Below are 24261 nucleotides of genomic sequence, written 5' to 3'. Positions count from 1 at the left end.
ACGCATTTCCTAGGAAGGGGCCACGGCTCAGACTATTCTACCTGGAAGCCTCCAAGCCCAAGACAGGGACGGGAGACATGGGGCTAGGCGCTTCCTTACCATCCGCCCCCACCCCCCCGCCCCCGCTCCCCATTAGGTGCCAGAGCTTTACTTGTCACTAGTAAATAACATCTGTCAATGCTCAGCTCAAGAGTCAGCCTGAAAGCATCATAAAATAATGAAGGTGACAGGACTGGGCTCTCATCTCAGCTGTGCAAACAGTGAATTACTGAACCTCTCTGAGCCTCTGATTCCTAGATCTGTTCAATGGAATCACAACGATACTGGTCCTCCTATGACTGTTTCGCAGATTTAAGGAGAGAATGTAGCCAATGCTCAACAAGTCCCTGCCAACACCACAACTCCCTTTGCAATGAGGCCGGCCTCCAGGTGATCTTCTCGTAGGCCTGACCAGAGTCTGCAGTTCTCATTAGAGCACGTACAGTTAGAAGGCAGACCTGCTTCAAGGGACTGAAGGGACCCTGTTCTTTCTCTCTTCAAAACCCCAGCTGAACACACTTTATGATGCCATTTATATGATGTTCTGGGGAAAGTAAAATTACAGGGACAGAAAACGTAATAGAGGTTGCCAGGGGCTGTAGGTGAGACTGCAGAGGGACAGGATGAATATTTGGAGGGAGGGAACTACCTTGATTGTGGTGGTGGTAACATGACTATACACCTCTTTTAGGATTTAAGGGCTTCTCTGATGGCTCAGTGGTACAGAATCTGCCTGCCAATACAGGAGACCTAAGAGATGTGGGTTCAATCCTTGGGTTGGGAAGATCCCCTGGAAAAGGGAATGGCAACCCACTCCAGTATTCTTGCTTGGAGAATTCCACAGACAGAGGAGTCTGGCGGGCTACAGTCCATGGGGTCACAAAGAGTCAGACATGACTGAGCAACTAATATGCAGGTCCATTTAGACACCACTGTCGACTCACAGTCAAGTAAGACCCCTGAAACTGGTTGAACTATTTGATTTCCAAGCCACAGGGAGTCTCTCCCCATCCTTGTACTTGAATAGTAGTGTCCTCTGCAATCGACCTTTTGGGTCTTACCAGTCCCTTCGTACTTTCCATCTCCAAGGAGCTGGCCTGTTGAAGCTACCTTTGGATGCTGGGTCATGGGATCCCTTCTCTCCCTCCCCATTCAGCGTGGTTGTGCTGCCAGCTCCATCTGCCCTCCCTTCCCACCTGTCCTCCCATGTCCAGGGTACCCTGAGGATGGGAGGGGAGGTGAGCCTTCTTCCTGCTGGACACTGTCCCAGCTTCGGCACTTCTGGGTGTGGCAGGGATAACTGACAGGGCACTGGGAAATAGCTCTGAACTGGAGCTGTTTTTCCTGAAAGCATCACATTCAAGGTCTCCAGTGAGAAAGCAGCAACACTAATGGGACCTCTCTGCACAGAGAGGGGGCCAGGGGAATGACCAGAACTTGCCCAGATAATTGGATTAAACATTTTATATGGTTAGTGCCTCATCCCCATTTCACAGATGCAGAAACTGAAGTGCCTGGACACCGTGTCACTGTGGTAACATGACTAGTTTTTGTCACCATGAGGACCTGCTTTTTAAGGATGGCTTAAAACGATGACTAATTTCAAGATTTTCTCCTTGGGGTAGAAACAGTGATCTTTCCACCTAGGTAGCCAGGTGGAAGCTGAGCTGGGTCTTGTGTATGACAGTGATGTCGAGAAACAATGATTCAGTCCCCAAATAAAGCTCAACTTAATACCAAAACTGTATTTTTCAAAACCAGTACAAGGACTTCCCTAATGGTGAAGACTCTGTGATTCCACTGCAGGGGGCAAGGGTTCAATCCCTGATTAGGGAACAAAGATCTCATATGCCATGCAATGTGACCCAAAAAGAAAAAAAACTTTGAGAAGAAATAAAAATAAACATACAAAATCAGTACAAGTCAAATTTGCTTGAGAAAGACATAACCTAGTCATTGACAACCTCACGCATAAGCAGATTGCCTCGACTGTCTTAACACTGTTCCTGCTCCGGGGTATCCCAGGGCATGGACACAAAACCCACAAGCTTCGCCCGTCAGCGGGGCCAAACAAGGTTTGTGTTTGTTTGTGAATAACCACATGTGTGACCTGATTTCCCTTCCTGAGGGTGGAGCCGGAGGGCCAGGGTGGGAAGCAGAGGAGACATGAGACGACAGGATGAAACCTCAGAGACTGGACCTGGACAAGGTGGCCCTGGCCAGGCTGGGAAAGATGAGGAAAAATGAATCCATTCCCTTTGCTTTAAATCTGAATAGGGAGTAATTAAGTCTGCCCAATTCTCTAATTAAAATTCCCAACAAGTAGAACCCCCATGGCTGGGCGCTAGACATTCATGTAAAACACAGGCAAGAAACCAAGCGTGTGGACAGTGGACTCCAGGCTGGCAGCCCCTCAGCGCTAGCCTGATTTCAGAGGAACACGCTCCACTTTCCAATCCTTCACGCTCTGGGTCCTTAAAGAAACCCTTTCCTTCCCCATAAGAACCCCTAATTGGATAAGAGTCAGAAAGTCAGGGGCATCCCACCCAGTCAAGTCCACGCATGCAGGGAGGTCACAGGCTGCCAGACGGCATCCCCATATGCTCCAATGTACTCCCACTCCCGGTCCCCAGAGCAACATACACACGAAATTGACACACATTTGAAATGCACACACATCTCTCCATATGGGCATTTTCAACAGCATTTAAAATCCTCAGTGCTGAAATACAGCCAACTGTGGAAGTTCAGCTAAATGCTGAAGAAAATTACTGGTTTGCTCTGCTGGCTAAAGGGCCCCCCTCACGTGGCAGGGTGGCTCTGGTGGGTTCAAAGCTCCTCATTAGAGCGGGAGCCTGCACAGAGTTAACACGCTGCACTGGAATCGACGGACGGGTTCTGGTCCGCAAACTGCTAAGTAGTAATTATGAGTAACCTGGTAACTCCTAAGCAGTTGCTAAGTAGTAACAGTTACTGCAGGGATACAACCCGACCATTGAGTGAGAGTCCAGCCTGGGAACTGCCGAGGCGGCCGGCTTGTAGCAGGGCTGCAGTCAGAGGCAGACTGGTGGACATGGGGTGCTGGCAGTCGTCTGCACAGCCTTCCTTCCTCCAGCCTTCTGAGACCAGCTCTTCCCTCACAACGCTGGGATCGGGGCTCAGCCTGGATCCACCCACCATCTCCCACCTGGAGAGACCCTGCGGCAGCCTCCAGACAAACCTGCCCCACCCACTCACCGACCAACAGCAAGCTCCGAAACCAGGGACACGGCTCCTCCAGCTCTTCCCAACACCTGGTCTGTTCCCCATTTTTCTGCAAACTGCTCCAGGCTGGGCAATGCCTGGCTAAAGTCCTCTCGCCTAAACCAAAGCCAGCTGAAGAAAGGTTTGGGGTAGGGCATGAGGGGCACGCAGAAGCTACAGAAAAGTGAAGTCCCTGCCCTGGTAGATCACCTCCTAGATCCAGGAGGTGACTACATACAGTCTGGGACCCCAGTGCTGTGTCCAGCATGTGCACGCACGTGCACACACACACACACACACACCTCCCACCCCTCCGTGGCTGTACCCAGATGTGGGTGCGTGCCAACAGGGCAGAATGGTGCCAGAATCAGGGAGTTCAAGGGATATTTCAAGTAGAAGAAAAAATTTTAAAACCAGAAAAAGTAAGCCAAGTTTGCATTTTTCCTTTTGGCTACAGAATACATTTGAAAAATGGGCTTCCCTGGTGACTCAGACAGTAAAGAACCTGTCTGCAATGTGGGAGACCCAGGTTCAATCCCTGGGTCAGGAAGATGCCCTGGAGAAGGGAATGGCTACCCACTCCAGTAGAGAGAATTCCATGGACAGAGGAGCCTGGTGAGCAACAGTCTATGGGGTTGCAAAGAGTCAGATACAACTGAGCAACTAACACTTGCACTGGTTTTCACATTTGAAAAATACATTTCATACAGTGTATATAATTCTATATTCTGGTTTTTAATATCATCATTAAGATTCTGCATAAATAACATTTTAGAGGATTCAAACTGCTTCATTCCATAGACAGGCATTAATTTATTTACACTTTCCCCTTTATTCAGCCAAGTCTTTCAACACTATGAAGTGACTTCACTGCATCCATGATTTCTGCTTAGGCAGCTCTGCATGGACCTCACTGTATTAACAGATGGCCTTCCTCAGTGAGAGCCTTTAATGGCCATAAGAATAACCAATACATTCTACAACAGAAAGGATTTGATTTTGTCTTTCTTTCTTGCTCAGCTGGCCTCTAGGAGGGAGGAGGCCACAGTGAATATTTGTGGCTGGAAGAAGAAAAAATATCTGAGTCAGTGAGTCTGTGTGTGAGTGAATATCCCTCCAGGTCTATTCGCTACAGTTCACAATTCTTTACTTTTTCATCAGGGACTCAGGCTCAGTCAACACTTTCACGTAGCCATCCCTACCCAAATAATTTTTCCTAGATGTTAATACAGAAAATTTTGAAAAACTAAACAAACAACCTTTGAATAGCAAATCCCAGTATCAAAACTGAGGCAACTGGTACACGATTTTGGACGACTGACAGTAATTATGAAAGCTGATCACACACATACCCAAGATCCCAGTTTTACTCCTAAGTACTTTCCCAGCGGAAATGTACCTGTATGTCCACAGAAACCACACGAGGATGTGAACAAGGAACACAGAACACACAGAACAGCCCCTGACAGAAAACAACCCAATACCCATCGGTACTGGAACCATACAGTGTACGATACTGTATTCACCAAAAAGGAGTCAATGCCATTTGACAGTGAGAATGAACAAACCACCAGGCCGTGTAACAACATGAGCAACTCCCCCAAACATAAGAAAGAAGCCAGACACAAAAGCGCACACAGCACATAATTCCATTTACATTAAAAACGTACAGCAAGCAAAGCCAAGTGATGCTACCAGAGGCAGGAGAGGGGTTGCCTGGGGTGGGGCAGGGGTGGTAGAGACTAGGACTGGTACAGGAGCTCCCAGAGGCTGGCTTTGGTCTGCTTTGAGATTTGGATGCTGGTTACATGTGGTTTAGTTGCTAAGTCATTTCCGGCTCTTGTGACCCTACGGAGTATAGCCTGCTAGGCTCCTCTGTGCATGGGATTCTCCAGGTAAGATAACTGGAGTGGGTTGCCATTTCTTTCTCCAGGAGATCTTCCCGACCCAGGGATTGATCCTACAATCTAGCAAGTGGGTTCTTTATCACTAGCACCACCTGGGAAGCCTGCTGGTTAGAAGATTGTGTTCAAATGACAAAATTTCACCAATGCAGTACACTTAACGTATGTTATGCTCTTCATCATAAAAACGAATGAAATAATGCCATCTGCAGCAACATGGAAAGACCTGGAGATGATCACACTAAGTGAAGTAGGCCAGACAGAGAAAGACACCATGTGATATGGCTTCTATGTGGAATCTTAAAAAAATAATAATACAAATGAATTTACATACAAAACAGAAGTAGAACCATAGTCAGAGAAAACAAACTTATGATTACTGAAGGGTAAGGAAATGAGGGATAAATTTGGAGTTTGGGATTAACATATACACACAGTACTATATACAAAAGAGATAAACAACAAGGACCTACTGTATAGCACAGGGAACTATGTTCAATACCTTGTAATAACCTATAAGGGAAAACAATCTGAAATAAAATAGATATGTATGTATATATAACTGAACCACTCTACTGCACACCTGAAACTAACATGATGACTGTAAATTAACTATACTTCAATTTAAAAAAAGGAATAGGAAAAAATTAGATGTATGCTCTTTCTTGTATGTATGTTATATTCTCATAACTGTTTTTGAAGGATGTGTGGTCCTTTTTAAACTTAATCAAAGGAGTTTACTTAAAGACTGTCTCAAGTGTCTGCATTCAAAGCTCCAGAGAAATCAATAAGTGACACAGAACTTGTCCACTGGGTTTGGAGGCCAGTCTCAGGAAGCTCAGGCTGATGGGCCAGTGGGCAGCAGGGGTCCCATAGACAGGGCCTCCCACTCCAGATCTGCGGGGAAAGCAACCCACATGGTCACACTGGCTGGGGGTTGGGGTGGGTCAAGCCTGGCGCAGATGCATTACCTGCAGACATAGGGCCAAGGCCCAGTCCCTCCCAGGCCCCACACCCATGCCTGGCGAGGCCTTCTCAGACTTTCTGCCCTTCAACCTACTGCTACCGACTGTGGGAGGGACAAGCCAGGTTCCATGGGACCTGAAGCTTATACAGTTGGGATAAGGGAGGCTCTTTAAAAGAGATATCAAATAATGTGTCTACGCTTCATCACAAGGCCATGGAGGGGGCTGTGCAAACAGGGCCCTGAAGCATCAGCCTCTGCTGAATGAGACTGATTTGTTGGAACCCAGGTGCCTGACCCTGACACTGGCCTGCCCCCACTGTCCATCAGTACCTTCCGGGGCCTGCCTCAGCTGGGGCCCGCAGAGCCCTGCTCTACCCTAATGGTCGGCCAGATCCAGCCCACAGAGACCCTGTGGAGCAAGGCCACTCCCGAGAAGACACCACCTCCACCACCTGGGCATCCCTTGCATCTATCACTCTATCCCTCTGCAGCCAGCTACAAACCTTTGGGATAGCAGCCCCCTCCCATCTGTCATTCCTAGCTTATCTTACTTCTCTGGTGACTATTAGAACACTATGAAGGGATTTTAACATGTTCCTCAGATGAGATTTGATCTCCAGCATCTTTGCAGAGGGAAGTTCTGATGAGCTTTAGGGAGCAGCTGGCTTTGAGCCCAGTTTGGTTTTTTGTGAGCCCCCCAGGTCAGGGCATGCATGGCCAGCAGGACACTATGGGGAATGGCTCCATGACATCACCCCAAAGAGTTTGTTTCCTCCAGCAGAGATGCTTGCTCAGCAAGTAAGGCAGCCTTGGTAACCTCTGGCCAGCCCCAAGGAAAAAGAAACTAGACCTCTGGACACCAGACCCTCTACAAAGAGCCCTGCCCACGGCATGTCCCCTGCCTTCTCCAGCTTGTACCTAAATGGTATTTCTGATCTGCAGCTATATATGTAAATAATAGTATTTGAATAATAGCAAGGTCTGAAAGCTGAAGGTAGGGAGGGAATTCAATTTCCTGAGCTTTTGCTCTGGACAGGTATCATTTTTTCCTGTCTAAACAAAGTGAAGGCATTGCAGAAACAGCAACAGCTTTGCAGGCAGGAGAGTCCAGATGTGATCCTGGCAAGACTCACCTCACTGTCCTCATCTGTGAAATGGGAAGAATAGGACTACATAGCCTTCTGTCAAGGAACAGAGATAATAGGCAGAAAGAGCCTGAAAACACAAACCCAATAAAGGCTGGCTGTACTGTTTCTCAGTTTCTCTGCTTCACACTGTACAAATAAGAGATATAGTCTGTCCACGGTTCAATTAGCAATGCTTCTTACAAGATCAGCCCATGTCAGAACTAACAGATCAGACTCACTTTCAACTGCTGTATATGGTTCCTCTAAATGGAGGTGCCATGGTTTGTTTAAACATTTATGGATTGCTTGGGGTATTTGCAACCTTTCGTTATTTTAATCAGGGCTACAAGGGACTTTTATGTACAGGCCTCATTGGGTACATGCTCCTTCAGAGTAGATCCTGAGAAGGGAAACTGTCATTATCTGCTGCCACAGGCCCCCAGCCCCAGCTCACACTGTACCAGCGACCAAGAGAGGGCCGTTAGCAGGCATCCTGTCTTTCCTTCAACATTAGCCGACTACTAAATCTTTGCCAAATCAAGATCTACTCCCTAAATACTAGGAAGGTTGAGAGGTTTTCCTTTAATCCAAATTACATTGACAATTCCTCTTCTCATAATTAACTATTTCTATAGAAAAAGCAAGATAGTTCCAGAAAAACATCTATTTCTGCTTTATTGACTATGCCAAAGCCTTTGACTGTGTGGATCACAATAAACTGTGGAGAATTCTTCAAGAGATGGGAATACCAGACCACTTGATCTGCCTCTTGAGAAATCTGTATGCAGGTCAGGAAGCAATAGTTAGAACTGGACATGGAACAACAGACTGGTTCCAAATAACAAAAGGAGTTCGTCAAGGCTGTATATTGTCACCCTGCTTATTTAACTTCTATGCAGAGTACATCATGAGAAATGCTGGACTGGAAGAAACACAAGCTGGAATCAAGATTGCCGGGAGAAATATCAATAACCTCAGATATGCAGATGACACCACCCTTATGGCAGAAAGTGAAGAGGAACTCAAAAGCCTCTTGATGAAAGTGAAAGTGGAGAGTGAAAAACTTGGCTTAAGGCTCAACATTCAGAAAATGAAGATCATGGCATCTGGTCCCACCACTTCATGGGAAATAGATGGGGAAACAGTGGAAACAGTGTCAGACTTTATTTTTCTGGGCTCCAAAATCACTGCAGATGGTGACTGCAGCCATGAAATTAAAAGACGCTTACTCCTTGGAAGGAAAGTTATGACCAACCTAGATAGCATGTTCAAAAGCAGAGACATTACTTTGCCAACAAAGGTCACTCTAGTCAAGGCTATGGTTTTTCCTGTGGTCATGTATGGATGTGAGAGTTGGACTGTGAAGAAGGCTGAGCACCGAAGAATTGATGCTTTTGAACTGTGGTGTTGGAGAAGACTCTTGAGAGTCCCTTGGACTGCAAGGAGATCCAACCAGTCCATTCTGAAGGAGATCAGCCCTGGGATTTCTTTGGAAGGAAGGATGCTAAAGCTGAAACTCCAGTACTTTGGCCACCTCATGCGAAGAGTTGACTCATTGGAAAAGACTCTGATGCTGGGAGGGATTGGGGGCAGGAGGAGAAAGGGATGACAGAGGATGAGATGGCTGGATGGCATCACTGACTCGATGGACGTGAGTCTGAGTGAACTCCAGGAGTTGGTGATGGACAGGGAGGCCTGGCGTGCTGCGATTCATGGGGTCGCAAAGAGTCAGACACGACTGAGTGACTGATCTGTTCTGATCTGATGTTTTATCTATTCTTTAGAAAAATGGGACCATCCTTTTCTTCATTTGGTGAAGTTTCCTGCCCTTCAGTTGTGTGTAGTAAGTTTTCTCCCAAGCTGCCATGTCTCTTAACTTCATTTATAGCACCTTTTTCCTATAAAAGTTTACCGTTTCACTGATGGCACCAATTCACTTTGATTTGCCTCAGAAATCAGATGAAACAGAAGTAGAAGAGAGGCACAGATGGACAGACAGATGCGTGGTTCAGGAGAGGAACACGATCATGGCAGCATCGGGTCGGAATTTTCTTTCAGCTCTGCTGAACGTTTGAAAATTCAAAATTTGAAAATTTTGAAAATGTATTGAAAATTCCTAATAAAAATGTCTGGGAAGAAGTATGCATTTCTGATACAGTCAAACATATCCATCTCTTCCTTTAAGGCTTTCACATTTGTGTCTTGTGTAAGGCTTCCCATGGCAGCCAAAGTGCTGGGGTGAATAGAGAAGTTCACTTATACAACTTGAATTAAGAAAAAAAAAAATAGGAGTTATGAATTTAATTTCTCTCTCTCTAACCCATTCTCTTAATTCTACCAACAAAACTGTTATCATTCTCTACTGATTTCAATAGACAGCCTTGTTAAAAACAGGCTAACCCTCCAATTCTACATTTCTGTCTTTCTGGACTCTTCATTCTGATGCAATGCTCTGCTATAATCACTCCAGCTCTGCATCTCAAGGGCAGCCCTCCCATCCCCATCACTGTCTTCCTTCCCAGAACAGTCCTGGCTCTGTGGGATGAGTTCCTCTTCCATGTGAATTTTACAATCAACTTGGAGAATTCCATTAGAATCCTCCAGGGATTTTTATCATGACTGACTCTACAGAATTTATAGGTAATAACACAGGTAGGGTTGTCAGGACAAGAAAAAAGATGGTGTCTGTAAAGGGCTTGGGCCATGGCTGCTGCTGCTGCTAAGTTGCTTCAGTCGTGTCCAACTCTGTGCAACCCCATAAACAGCAGCCTACCAGGCTCCCCCGTCCCTGGGATTCTCCAGGCAAGAACACTGGAGTGGGTTGCCATTTCCTTCTCCAATGCATGAAAGTGAAAAGTGAAAGGGAAGTCGCTCAGTCATGTCCGACTCTTAGCGACCCCATGTACTGCAGCCTACCAGGCTCCTCCGCCCATGGGATTTTCCAGGCAAGAGTACTGGAGTGGGGTGCCATTGCCTTCTCCGTGGGCCATGGCTAGTGGATCATAAAGAGGAGCAGATAGTATTATTAGTTGCTGTTGTTACAAGCTGGGAAGTTTCACCAGGGACATGGTGCATGTATCATGGCTCTTCTAATCCAAGGATACATTCTCTCTCTCTTTAAAATTTTTTAATGAAGTATAGTTGATTTCCAATATCACGTAAGTTTCAGGTATACAGCACAGAAATTCAGTTATACATACATACATATATAATATATATATCTATTCTTTTTCAGATTCTTTTCCCTAATAGGCTATTACAAAATATTGAGTAGAGTTCCCTGTGCTGTACAGTAGGTCCTTTTTGGTTATTTATTTTATGTATAGCAGTATGTCCATCTAGTCAAGGCTATGGTTTTTCCAGTGGTCATGTATCAATGGGAGATTGGACTATAAAGAAAACTGAGCACCGAAGAATTGATGCTTTTGAACTGTGGTGTTGGAGAAGACTCTTGCGAGTCCCTTGGAATGCAAGGAGATCCAACCAGTCCATCCTAAAGGAAATCAGTCCTGAATATTCATTGGAAGCACTGATGTTGAAGCTGAAACTCCAATACTTTGGCCACCTGATGCGAAGAACTGACTCACTGGAAAGACCCTGATGCTGGGAAAGATTGAAGGTGGGAGGAGAAGGGGATGACAGAGGATGAGATGGTTGAATGGTATCACTGACTCAATGGACATGAGTTTGAGTAAGTTCCGGGAGTTGGTGATGGACAGGGAAGCCTGGCATGCTGCAGTCCATGGGGTCGCAAAGAGTTGGACACGACTGAGTGACTGAACTGATAGCAGTATCTATCTGTTAACCCCAGCCTCCTAATTTATTCCCCCTCTGTTTCCCCTTGGTAACCACGTTTGTTTTGTGTGTCCATGAGTCTCTTTCTGTTTTGTTTTTTTTTTAATGTATTTTTAATTGCAGGATAATTGCTCTGCAATGTTGTGTTGGTTTCTGCCATACATCAACATGAATCATCTATAGGTATGCCCCCTCCCTCTTGAACCTCCCTGTCATGTCCCATTCCGTCTCATCCCTCTAAATTGTCACAGAGCACAGGGTTGCGCTCCTTCCCTTTCTATTTTGGAAATAAGTTCACTTGTGTCTTTTTTTTCCCCCAGTTCGATTTCACATAAAAATGATATCATATGATATTTGTTTTACTCTGTTTGGCTTGAAAATTGTTTTCAAACTCCTCCCAAACCCCTCCCTTTCCTCATCTGGGCCACTTGCCTTTCATATGACTTCCCTCCAACTGAGAAGCACCTCAGCCAGAAGCACTCTGGTACCCAGAGCACAAGTCCCTGAGGTCCTTCCTGAGGCTTCCCCCAGATTTGGTCCAGTTCCCTTGGCCCCTGAGCCCACTCTGTGGCTGTTGAGCCACCTGCAGATGCTCACTCGGCCTCCACTCTGATCAGATACCATGTGCCGCCGCGGGGTAGCGCCTGCCCATGCCCAGGTTCCTGATCAACAGGAGCCCCTGTGAGTACAAAGTCTGCCATGCTAGGCTCAGCTACTACCACCAGCTGCCCCGCCACCTCAGATGCAGCACAGCCCCAAGCCACAGTCAAGCCTCCCAACGCCTATAAGAGTGGGTGCCCGCATCCATCTGATGGATGAGGAAACAGGTTTATTTCAGGCTGAATGGGGAGAAATCCAGGACCCAAACCCAGGTCTACCTGTCCCCCCGGCCCTCCCCCAGCCACATTCCACTGAGTGATTGCTGGCCCTACGGCCGTCAGTCCCAGGAACACACATCCCAAATGAAAGTCACCTCCGGCACACCCTTGACTGAACTGAGGTTCCCAGGCACCCAACCCCCGCTGTGTCCTCCCTGCAGCTTCTCCCAGCACCACCCTCCACACTCCTTTTTCTTCTTTGCACGGACAGCAGCTGCCACAGCATGCAGCTGTTGACAAACTAGTCAGCATCCTGCCGAGGCATCTTTCCAAGCCGCCCGCGTCCTCCTGAGCAGAGAGATACCTCATTAGCGTGCTATATTTCAGCCCCGAGAAAACAATGCACGCCAGGAGACCATAAACAACCAGTACAAATGCTACAGGTCGTGGATGATGGATGCCACCCATGGATGTTCGACGTGGGCCCTGCTTACACAGACAGGAGTGCAGCCGCTTCCGGGCACATCCATCTTTTCCCCAAACGCTGACGCAGGGAGAAGTCGGCACAGCCTTGCTCCACATACACGGGGCCATGGCTCCCAGCCACCCACCACAAGCCTCTCTCCTAATAGGTGATCTATGCTGCTCTCTGATGATTCTCAGTATCTCCAAATCCTTACTATTCTACTTTGGCTACTGGTTCTTTTGATCATTGTTGTAACTTTTTTCCTCCTTGCTCCAGGTCCAGGAATTCTTGAAAAATAAAGTTTCAGAACACCACAGCCAGTTTTTGAAAAGGGCTGGCCAGCCAGACGAGCAATCAGGCCAACGCCAAGGCAAATAGGGGCCCTCGCACAAACCTACAGAGCCCTCACAGAGTAGGCTCTGTTGGCCTGAGGGGCGGTTCTGGAAGAGCAGCCCTGTTCAGTTCAATGTCGTCATTCTGGCCTTTCGGGTGCCAGTAGGGACCAAGGCCTGAGGCCAGAAGCGCTCTGGGGTGAGGACAGGCAGGACCTGGGGGCTTTCCCGTGTGGCTAGACCCTGGGGCAGCAGTTTCCTCCTGGACCAGCCTCTGGACAAAGAAGTTGATCTGGGTGAGGTGCTGGGCTGGCTGAAGACCCTGGGCGTCTACACCAAAGGTGACCAAAGAGGTATGAAACGCTCTCAGCAGTTACACACCCTGCACATAAGCAAGGTTTGACGTCGGTTCCATCGTAAGGTAATGGGGAGAAAGATGCAGCCAAATGCTCAGAGGAAGAACATTGTCCAGGGAGCCTTTGACTTTTCTAGGGATGCTTATGGCCCAGCCTCAGCTGGGGAGGCTGCAAACACTCTCTAGGCATTAAAAAGGGGACCAGAGCATAAAGATCCCTGAGGACCCCAAGGCTCTCTCAGAGGTTCCACAAAGTCAAACTATCTTTATCTTTTACTAAGATGTTATCTTTTTCCCTCTTGCTGTCTCATGAGTGGACAGTGGCGGTTCCCAGAGGCTACCACGGAACAGATCAAATGCAGGAAACGTATGAAAAAGCTAACTTCTATAAGACCAGACAGTTAAGAGGTACGTGAAGTCGAAAAAAAAGGTCATTCTTCTCATTTTTTTTTTTGGTTTTGGAAAACATTTTTCCTAAAAATGGCTTGTTTTCCTTAACTTGAAGTGGCTTTGTAACTATTATCTTAGGATGAGTTGAAAGTATCTTTCACATTTTTCAGCTGGAATTTTGAAAATGGTAAATTTCGATAGATACAACACTTCTGAAAAACCTCTTTGGAGTTCTCCATAATTTTTAAGAGCATAAAGGAGTCCAGAGACCAAAATGTTTGAGAACAGCAGTGGTAGAATTTTAATGACAGGGGGTGGTGAAGTGGGCAGGATGCCCTGGTCGGTGAAAAGGTTCCAAAGCAGGCAATACAATATGATCTCATTTTGTTAAAAAAAAAAAAAAAAGAAGATAGATGTGTGTGTATAATATGTGGACACAGAAGGAAATGCAAGCACATGGCCCAAGATTTCACCACGGGCTCTGGGCGGTGATGTGGAGGGAGGGATCCCTCTGCACCTGCCATTCACATATGTTACTACTACAGTCAAATCAAGTGAATAATTCATGTTTAAGGTTTAAGCCTCCCCTTTTCAGAAAAGCCCATGGAAGAGTAAATTGAACAAGTAACATTTTGAGCCCTTCCTCTGGGCTGAGTACCATGCTAAAGGTTCAAGAGACATGAGTATCAAATCTCAATGATGCTTATGGGCTACCAGAGTCGTTTTATAGAAGAGAACCTGAAGGTCAGAGCATGATTGAGCATCTTGTCCACAGTCACACAAACATGAGGGAACACACAGCCAGGACTCTGATCTGGGCTGGTTGGTCTGCAAAAGCCTGTGTCCCTGGCCACTGGACCACTGGCTAGGTGGCTTTCTCTTGGTTCTCCAGCCTCGAGAAGAGCCTGCATGCCAGGGTCTCTGCCCACCCTTTCTTGGCTCTGATGGGATGGGGCCCTCTCACTCTGCCCCATGGAATTCAGCTCTGGTGGACAAGGACCCAGCTCTCTTCTGAGCATCCTGAAGCCCCTGTGTCCACTTCCAGACCAGGCAGCAGCTATCAAACAGGGTGAGCAGGTACAGCAACACCTCAGCAAGGGTCCAGCCACCACCACTCCATCCCTCAGAAGCTCATCCCAAATCAGACACAAATGCAGCCTCTGAGGCTGGACCACCAGGCCAGAAGTGAGGTCATGGCCCCAGGGACCCCTAGGCACAGATCTTCAACCTCAGCTTCTTGACTGCCCCATGTGGGCTGGGAGCAGGTCACAGGGCGGGTGTCATGGTCTGAGGTCATGTTGCTGCCGCCTGCTCCAGCCTGCTGACTTGGCTGCCCACCGCTGACTGCCTGGCACAAGGACAAACTCCGTATTGCCTCCCTGCCTCAGCAGGCAGCTCCCTATCTCCTTCGACCCCGGCACAGTGCGAAGACCCTGAGCGCCCCACCTGGTGCCCCCTGGGAAGGGCCCGAATTCTCCGCTGGTTTCTGAACGGGTGTGCTTGCCGTGGGAGTTAGAAAACATAATAAATGGGCCCAGCTCCATGTGCAGCACCTAATTTGCAATAATATTGAAGTCTCCAACAATAACTCATTTACTCTTATAATAAATATATAAAAAAAAGACAAATTGCTACATTGAACATGCATTTTCTTCACTGCAAGTAGCTGCGACCCCAGGGAGAAAGCCCTGTGCTGCTAACTAATAGTAAATCCTTTGGAAAATCATGTGTCATAATGATGGACAACCAGGGAAGGGGTGTTAAATAGATTTAGAGGTTAGCGACTCTAACAAGAACAAAAGCCGTCCTGTGCAAACCGCACCTTGAGAAGAGTGCAGATTGGATGTGCTTAGCACTCACCTTTGGACAGCCAGGTGCACAGAGGGACAGAAAAGTTTCTGTCCTGGGTGGGTGTGGCTGGCCAGGTGTCAGGACAGAGTTGGTGGGGAGGGGAGAAGGGATGGAGAGGCCTAGGCTAGGATCTCCAGCCCTGCAAGGACCCCTGGAGGGAAGGTTTCCAAAAAGCCAGCCCCTTCTGTGCATTTGGAAGGCAAATGTTCACAAAGTGCCCACCATGTCCAGCTTACTGCAGGCACGGGGATGCAGCCCCTCTCGAGATAAAAGCCATGACTTGGGATAAGGAAGGCTCCCAGGGGTGTCGGCATCAGCGCCCCTGCGGAAGCCTGGTGGCTGTGGCCTGGAGGAAGGGCGGGAGGGAAGGGCTGCCTCATTCTCCTAGTTCACTAGTTCAAGACTAGTGCAGTCATGAGTCACTCTTTCCCATCTATCCCTCCAAGTCCTGGCATTTGCGATCTTCAATTTGAGAGTGCTGACCTCCAGGACAGGGCTTGACAGCCTTGTCCCAGATCCCATGTGGCCTTTCCAACCATCTCTTATTGAACTTCCATTTGTGCGCTGGCACGGGGCCTGGCCCAGAGAGTTGGTACCTGACGGCTGCTTACTGAACTGAAAGCAGTAAGCTTTCAGTGGACACGGGTCGCATTTGCTGCATGCCTGCTGGCTGCCAGCTCTGTAGGAGGCTCCATAAAAAAGGGAAGTTTCAGGGGGTCGGATGACAGCCATCCGGAGGCTCTGGGGCTCCTGGCACTGGGCTCCAACCAGGGGCTGGGTGGCCCTCTAGCAGGAGCTGGGTCTGAAGCTGGCATGTGGCACAGCCCTTGGGAGGGGCAGAGGCGCCCATGCAATCTCACCACAGGGGTCACCTGCTGCTGACTTTATACCCTGCCCTCCAACGCAGGCTAGTACTACACGGACACAACTACGGATCACTGTCACCTGCAAAGCGCAAGTTCTGGTCGATGTCATTGAGAATCGCACCTTGACTGGGGTCCATCCCACGCCAAACAACTTCACCAATTCCCTACAAGACCCAAGCCAAGTTGCTCCCTTCTCCCAGGACTCAGTTTCCTCAGCTATAAAATGGGGAGGGGGTTACCTAGACATGACACAGATCATCACAGTTTTTCTCCCATTCATTCATTCATTCAGCCAACGATGGAAAAGTTTTCCACTTAAACTGATAGAAGTAATTCACAGTTATGAAATAACTCACCGAGACGGAGCAATTCTGTGAAAACAATGCTGCAAACCAAACCAAGCTTTCTGCCCCGCCTCCCCGCCTCCCAAGAACATCAGTCTCTCAAGCACCAACCGACACTTTAAGGCTCTGTACTCCAGTGTTAGTTAAAATACACTGATGCCACTTAGACATTTGATAGGCTTTGCTTTAAAACTCAACACCACCCATTAGCCCAACATTCTTATACACATTAGAAACTGGGGACATTTCCAAAAATGTCTAGAAAGAGAAACAAACTACAAGTCAAATGGAGAGAGCCGTGGACCCCCTGCAGTCTGGAGCCCAGGAGGGGACATCCCTTGACCTTTGAGAACAGGCTTGCCTCACTCCATTTCTCCAACTTTGAAATACAAGCACATAGATTTGCTTTCATTGGTGCTTTACGCCTTTGGTACTGCCAAACTGTTCCTTTGCTGGCTTCTAGCATATCCCTTCTGGAAACCTTTCTATAGTTTAAACAACACTGCCTAGTGATTGATGACTATTTTGCGACTGCTATCAGTTTACTATTTTAACCAATACATCATAAATCAGGAAGAGGAATGCCGGGTCCAACTGGAGAGTGTAGCTTTCGCTCATTACCTGGGAGGATTATAGCCATTTCATAAAATCCATTATCTAGGGAAAGGATCCTATTGGCGGGGGGCAGCAAAATTCATTTCATGCTTCAAAAGTTTGTGATGGGGCTGGCTAGGAAAAAAAACCTTAAACTGTTTGGAAGGTAGGGATCATGATTTGTTTAAAAATCACAAATGGGCAAGATTAAGCTGTGTCCATTATACTGAATGGCACTTTCTACTCAAATGTCCAGGGCCTTGGCCCCCTGACTGTAGTCCGCCCCCGACTCACCAACAGCTGGCCAGAGGAAGCACCCTCCCCACCCAGCTCCAGGCGAGGCCACGCTCATCTCTGCCAGGCCCTGTCTTGGTACCCTCCAAGGCCATCTGCCCCATCCCTCTAGCCCTGTCTTAGCACAGCAGCGAGAGATTTTTCCACATGACAATCGGGTGTGTCCTGCTGCCCTGAGGGTCAGGGGGGTCCCAATTCTCAATGCCTGTGACATCAGGGGGCCCATCTCCTCTCTCATCTCATCCCCACCCTTCCCTGGTCCCTCACCATGTTCCAGGGACAGTGACTTTTCCTCCCTCCTCCTGCCCCCTCATAGGGCGATGGCACACGGCTCCCTCTGCCTGGGAAGGTTTCCCTTTATAACACAGAGAAGCATATTTCCAGCTGACAGCAGCTGTTCGACTACGTCCACTACGTGTAAGTTTCCAACACTTCTCCTTTAGCACAAGCAGTCTCTGATTTGACATGGTGGGGTCGTGTCACCACTTCCCCAAAGGCAGCTGCCAAGAAGACCTTACCTCCCTCTGTAACTCTCTGTTTCCAACTAGTGAAGGGGAAAACACAGATGTCCCAGGGACCAGCCCTTGAGGAGGGCCTCTGTCCCTCCTTGGCCCTCCCTGGAGAGTGTGAACTCCGCTACACCAGGGAGGCTCTCCCAAGGCCTCAGGGGCACCATCGCCCCCACTTTCAGGACCCCTGGGGGCTTCTATCCTAGGGACCTGAAGGCCAAGCCAAGTAAGGACTTGTTGGAAGACAGAAGAAGGAAGAATCAAAAGGATGTTAAAAAGAGACAATGAAAGAAAGTGTCTTCCAGATTTTGCCAAGCCTCGAGAACATTCCTTCTGAATACGATTTTGTTTCTTCCTCTCCTCAATTCAACTTTTCCCAAATTCATTCCTCATGCGAACACAGTGTCTTCCCCAGGGAAGCTCGGCTTTAACACACACATGTTTTTCTAAGTAACTCGGAGCTGAGGCTCCACAGACAATAAAGATTCTTGTCTGCAATCCTCCTTGCCGCTGAGACCACCAGGGAATGGCAGCGGTGAAGGCTGAGCTCCCAGACTCCCCAATTCGCCAGATCTCAGGAGAAGCTCCCAGTTCAAAGTTCTCGTGGGCACTCAGAGAGTTTCAGGGGCTGTCTGTCCCGGAGGAGGAGCTGGGATGAAATCCTGCAATTGACGATGTGAATTTGCCTCCCACTCAATCCCTGACAACCTCTTCCTTCCCTTCGCCAAGCAGGAGTCACTTCACTTTCTTTCGAATTCTGTTCTCTCTCTCTCTTTCTCTCTAGTGGCCAAAGTCCTGCCTCCCCACCCCCCACCCCAGCTCTTTGCATTCCCGCCCCCACCTCTCCCCCCACCTCCCCCAGCCAGCTTCCCCCTGGCTGGGCCCTACTCATGCTCCCAACTTCAAACTTGGAGCGTGGCGACGCGGCAGCAGAACCTGCAGGCCAGGCCTGTGCAAACAAGAGCAGCCGCCTCCTCATTTCCACTTGAAGCGTCGCGGGAAAGCGGTCTTTCTCCTTCAACTTACCCAGCGCGGCCAGGAGGGAGGAGGAATGCCACCCGCCTGGAGGGGCGGCCGTGCGGGGGAGGGTGCCGCCGGGCGGGCGAGAGGCCGCCGGAGCCTCGGGATGGAGCAGCGGGAGGGAACATCAAGTGGCCGCCGGGAGGGAGGCGGGGCGCATGAATCATTGATGAACGGCGCTCGCTCCCTTGTTCGGGAGGGTTTAAGAACGCGGCTAATCTAAAGGCCGGCTGGACTGGGGGATCCGGCTGCCGCTGCGGGCAGCGTGTTCACCTCCCTACGGGGAACGTTTCTGGCCTGGAGCACCTTCCTGCTGGGAGAAGCTGCCTGTCCGCCGGTCCTCCACGGGGCTGGGCTGTCCCGGGGCAAGGGTCTGGAGCTGGGGGGCCGCAGTGCCTCAAGCTCCCTGCTCTGCAGCCCCCATTGAGGGAGAGGGAGCCGGCTGGGACCGCTGGGGTCCATCCGGACCCGGAGGAGGAAGGGGAAACGGAGCCCAGGAAAGGAAAGGTGACTTGCCCAAGGTGTAAGTGGACCCCAGGCCACTGCCCCCAAGGAATCTCTGGAAGATTCCTGGTCCTGTGCAGACACTGAGAGCCACAGAGCTAGGGAGCAGAGGCTTGCAGAGTGGCCCTTCACAGGCAGGGGTCACAGAGGATGTGACCCCCAAGCCAACTGGCAGAAATGACACATACAGAGTTTGTCTTTTGAGTGTGGAATTCTCCCCAGGCTATGGAAGCTCACCCTTCTTCTTTCATTCCCCTTCCAGAGAGAGGGGGGCCATGGCAATTACCTTGGGACAAGCAGTGCCCATCAAACACAGCTTGTGGACCTGCCGGGGGAGGTCGGCCAGGACCACTGATCTACAAAGCCTCCACCTTGCTCCTGCACCACTTTAGCCAGGTGCCGAACTGGTGGAAGAATTCTGTATTTTCTGCTCACAGAGGGGAGGGGCCCACTGGGGTGGGAAGTGGTCAGTACCATGGTCCTCTTCGGCCCTTTTACCCCCAAGGACATTCTGTACCCTTTCTCCCATTTGATCTCAAGGCATCATGAAAATGAAAGGTGGCCATTCTGTCCCCAAAGGGAGAGCCTGCCTTAATGGGATTAACAGAAATACAAGAGGCTAGAAATTCACCTCAGGAATGGAAAGGCGGGGGGGGGGGGGGGGGGGGGGGGGGGGGGTGGCGGCAGAGGGGAAGGGCATAACCAGGAGGAGGGAGGCTTCTGAGCCATCTACCACTCCCCACACCCTGACCCTTTGGAGTTCCACTCCTCTTTAAAAGAAGGTCCCCAATTCCACATCGCCACAGGGACCCACCGAGTGTGGCCAACATCACCCCTGACCCTACCCTCCAAATCCTTCCACTTAAGCTGTCAGGAGCACACCTGGAGGCTCCCAAAGCAAGACAGCTTCGTACAGAGGGCAGAGCCTGTGGAACCCACTCCTAAGTCAGGAAGGCAGCCCAGGCCACCATGGTCTTCCCTAGGATCTTGAAGGAACTGTGTGCAGAAACACCAAGTGCATCCTTCACTCCAAGTCCTGGCAGTGCTGCCCACGGGCACGAGGCACCAGGCTGGGTGTGTCCTCCCTGCCCATCATCATCATCTCTGTCCCATCTTTGACCTGCCCAGGGCACACTGCCAGCCTTTGGCCCCAGAAATAGAGCCCCCACCGAGGCCCCACCCACAGGACCTGGGCATCACTGGGGCCTCTGGATCCCAGGTCAGCACCATTCAGGCCTGCTCACTTCCTCCACACTCCGAACAGCAGGGCTGGAGCTGAGTCAAGGCTACTTCCTGGGATAGGAGGGTGCGGAGGAGACAGCCAAACCAGATGGGATGGGTGGAGATGCAAAGGGTCAGAGGTTTGTCTTGGTTGATTACACAAAAAGCTCATCCCCAAACCTCCTGGGTCAGCAAAATGAAAAAGCAGGCCCCTTCTTGGGTGGTATGGCCTCAGATGGCACCACAGAGCCCACAAAAAAAAAAAAAAACACAAGGGAAGTGACCCAAACTTAGCCTCAGCCTGGGGGGAGTGCAAGGTCTGGGGTGGGCGGGGGTGGGGAGGCTGCAGGCCAGAGCCTCTCCTGGTGGCAAGGACACGATGCAGGGAGCTGTGGTGCAGGTAGGGGCCGGGGCTCCTCCCCAGACAGTTGAGAACTGGCCTAGCAGCTACTTGTTCTCAATCATCCAGGGAGATGCTTCCTGACTTAAGGCATGTGGCTGCCTGGAGCCTCCCAAATCGCTACAATTATGCCTCTAAACTTTCTAGAAGCTCAAGCTGGATTTATACAGCCTGCCCCACCCCCAACCCTACACAGAGACGGAAGTGAGGTGGCCTGAGGGGACAGGACCACAGGATGTCATCGTCCTTCCATCCCCTTGGGCCAGAATGAGACAGTTCCTGGCCCAACCATGGACACCCAGCAAAAAGGGCTGCTCTCTGGGCCCCACACCCATCTCCAGTTAGCCCTTCCCAAGGTGTTTGCCCTCCTGTTCAGACCTTCCACTTGCAGCAGTAAGCTGGTTCTCTTCCACCGAGCTTAAGGGAGCTTTAAGAAATGTCCTGACAAATGCCCTGTGCGTGCGAGTCAAGTCTGACTCTTTGCAACCCTACGGATTGTAACCCGCCAGGCTCCTCTGTCCATGGGATTCTCCAGACAGGAATACTAGAGTTGGTTGCCGTGCCCTCCTCCAGGGGATCTTCCCAACCCAGGGATCAAACCCAAGTCTCACATCTCCTGCACTGGCAGGCAGGTTCTTTACCACTAGTGCCACCTGGGAAGCCCAGAGAGAGCAAAAGCCATTTTGTGTCTAATGGCCAGCTCAGGGACATGAAGGTAGTAGAATCTCCTCCAGGAAGTCCACCATCTACAACTCTCTCTCTCTCTCTCTTTCCCCCAGACATATAAACACACCAGGGTCAGCAGAGAACATTACTCATAGGCCCAGAGGATCATTTCAAGCTGCCTTGGCCCTGAGGAAGCCATACTAGAGAGAGCAGGTGGAAAACAGACATAGCTTGGCAACAAAGCCACGGAGGAGGACCACAGCAGCTCCCTCAGGTCCCCAACTGGTCTGTCCCCACTCCACCCTCAGGGAGCATCCCACTCAGACACAGGTTCTCCACACCTTGGAAAATGTGGCCCCACCAAAGCCCTGCAGTTGATGGCCAAATCGAGTGACCACCCTTGGAAAGCTGTTTACCTCTCTGGTCGCCCCCAAAAATGGGCCATTTAGCTGATAAGCTGGCCTTCTCGCTGATCTAATGTGCCCGCAGGCCCAGCACACAGTCTCCCTCCTGCCTTTGCAACTCTGCCTCTTCTGAGCACCAGCCTTCCTGACTGGGCTCCCCTAGCCGCATCCTCTCTGGGCTTATCTTTGCCTTTGTGAGACAGGACACATCAGAACCTTGATTTTATTCTGAATCCAGGCTGTTCCCACTTACAAATGAGTTGTGTTCCCCAAGTTCAGCATTTTGCAAACCAATGATTTGGACCCCAGATGCATTTTTCCATAGTGAATAATGTGTGAGTGGGTTTCCAGGTGACCCACAATGTGCTGGGAAACTGCATAACTACAGTTAAAACTTCTATTTAAAGATACAGTCCCTAGAGAAAGATAAATATATGATATCGCTTATATGAGGAATCTAAAAAAAAAAAGGTACAAAAGAACCTATTTTCAAAACATAAATAGAGTCACAGATACCAAAAATACACTTATGGTTATCAAAGGGGAAGGAGTGGGGTGGGATAAGCTGGGAGAGTGGACTGACATATACACACTACTGTACATACAGCAGATAACTAATAAGGACCTGCTGTTTAGCACAGGGAACTCTACTCAGTACTCTGTAATGGCCTATGTAGGAAAGAATCTGAAAGCAGATATATGTATACATTTAACTGAATCACTTTGCTGCACATATCAAACTAATACAACACTGCAAATCAACTACACTCTAATAAAAATTAATTTAAAAAAATTAAAAATACAATGCAATCCTCATAATGAAGCAAACTGGAAGCCACTAAGCATTTGATTACAACAGAATACGGATCTGTGTGTTATGTCTGTTGTGTCCTAGGGCTTGAAGCAAAGCAGACAGCGCATCATCAGGGCAGAGAAGGCTGGGATGGACTCCACAGCCAGGGCTGGTCCTCTTGGGGTGCTGAGGAAGGGGCAGGCACTGGCGGCTCACACAATCCTTCACTGGGGGCAGTGTGGTCACTGGCCAGGGCCACAGAAGACTGGGTGTGGAGGGGGCAGCAGGAGTCTTTGAGAGCCCTTCTCAGGGGAACTCAAAGCAGACCTCATGCTCCCAGGGTCTCCCAAGGCCTGTCAGGCCCCCCAGTGGACACATCCTCTTCTCACTGACCTGCTGGCCTGAGGAAAGGAGGTCAAGTTGTGAGTAATCTAAGCCAGGTCCTCCAATGGTTCAGCCACAGCAAAGGCTGTTCCCAGGGCTCCCATCATCTTATAACCCGAGGAAGCAGATGCTGTAAACACCAGTGGAAACAGCTGGAACATGGCAGAGCCCACAGCCAGCTGTGTGGCCGTGGCTGCTCCTGTGATGCTCCCATACCTCAGACCCACAGACAACTGACGGGGAGCACGGCCACCTCCCACTTCCCCAGGGCTGTTGGAGACCCCTCTCGTTCACCCAGAATCACGGAGCGCCTGCTCAACACGTGCACAGTGGAACTATTATATTGAGAAGGATGCTACAGGTCTCCTTAAAAGCTCAGTCCCCACCTGCCAGGCCAGGCAAGCCTGGCCAGCTCACCTGGATGCCAGGTGCTCCTGGTGGACCCACGGCCCCTGCCAAGGGCTTCCAGCTCTCACAGATGATCCATCCCATGGGAGAGGCAGCCAGGCAGACACTGTTCAGCGTATCTTGCAGATAAGGAAACAAGAGTGTCTGAAATCCCACAGCTGGTGCGGGGACAGGACAGACAGAACCCAGGACTCCCGGGAGCTCCCAGAGAGTGAGGACTGCCGTTGTCTCCAGTGCCCAAGAGGAAGCCTGGCACAGGGTGAGGGCTGGCAGCGTGGCGGGTGAACTGCGTCCTGCTGTTAGGAGGCATCTCCCATGCAGGCATGTGTTCATCCCACAAACATTTAGCAAATGCCTTTGGGGCCAGCGCTCACCCAAAGTGCATTCCAGGTCTCCTTGAGGACCTCCTTCATAGACTTCTGAGCTCGCTGAGCCTTTCCTTCATCAACAGTCCCAGGCTTGGGGGGCCTGGCTTCCCTCTGCTCACCGCCACCCACCCCCCAACCCTGGTCAAGGCACAGGTAAGCAGGGGACTTTGAACTAGAGAAACCAGGGGAAAGTGGCCAC

The 24261-nt window shown here is 49.7% G+C and overlaps 1 protein-coding gene across 2 annotated transcripts in view; it reads right to left on the bottom strand.

Moving 5' to 3' along the window:
• The window catches only part of GLI2 (GLI family zinc finger 2), a 262832-nt gene that overhangs the window by 105266 nt on the left and 133305 nt on the right, over positions 1-24261 (bottom strand). Inside the window, exon 1 of one of the 2 annotated variants that reach the window (XM_044936487.2) lies at positions 18921-20043. The exons of the other annotated variant lie outside the window; for it this stretch is intronic. The gene's annotated coding sequence lies outside the window, so the exon portion shown is untranslated. Of the gene's footprint in view, positions 1-18920; positions 20044-24261 lie in introns of those variants that run through there. 2 annotated transcript variants of the gene reach the window in all.

This window comes from Bubalus bubalis, chromosome 2, assembly GCF_019923935.1.
Source record: "Bubalus bubalis isolate 160015118507 breed Murrah chromosome 2, NDDB_SH_1, whole genome shotgun sequence".
Lineage (NCBI taxonomy): Eukaryota > Metazoa > Chordata > Mammalia > Artiodactyla > Bovidae > Bubalus > Bubalus bubalis.
The sequence above is the reverse complement of the archived record's forward strand: the minus strand, read 5'-3'. Positions and strand labels throughout refer to the sequence as shown.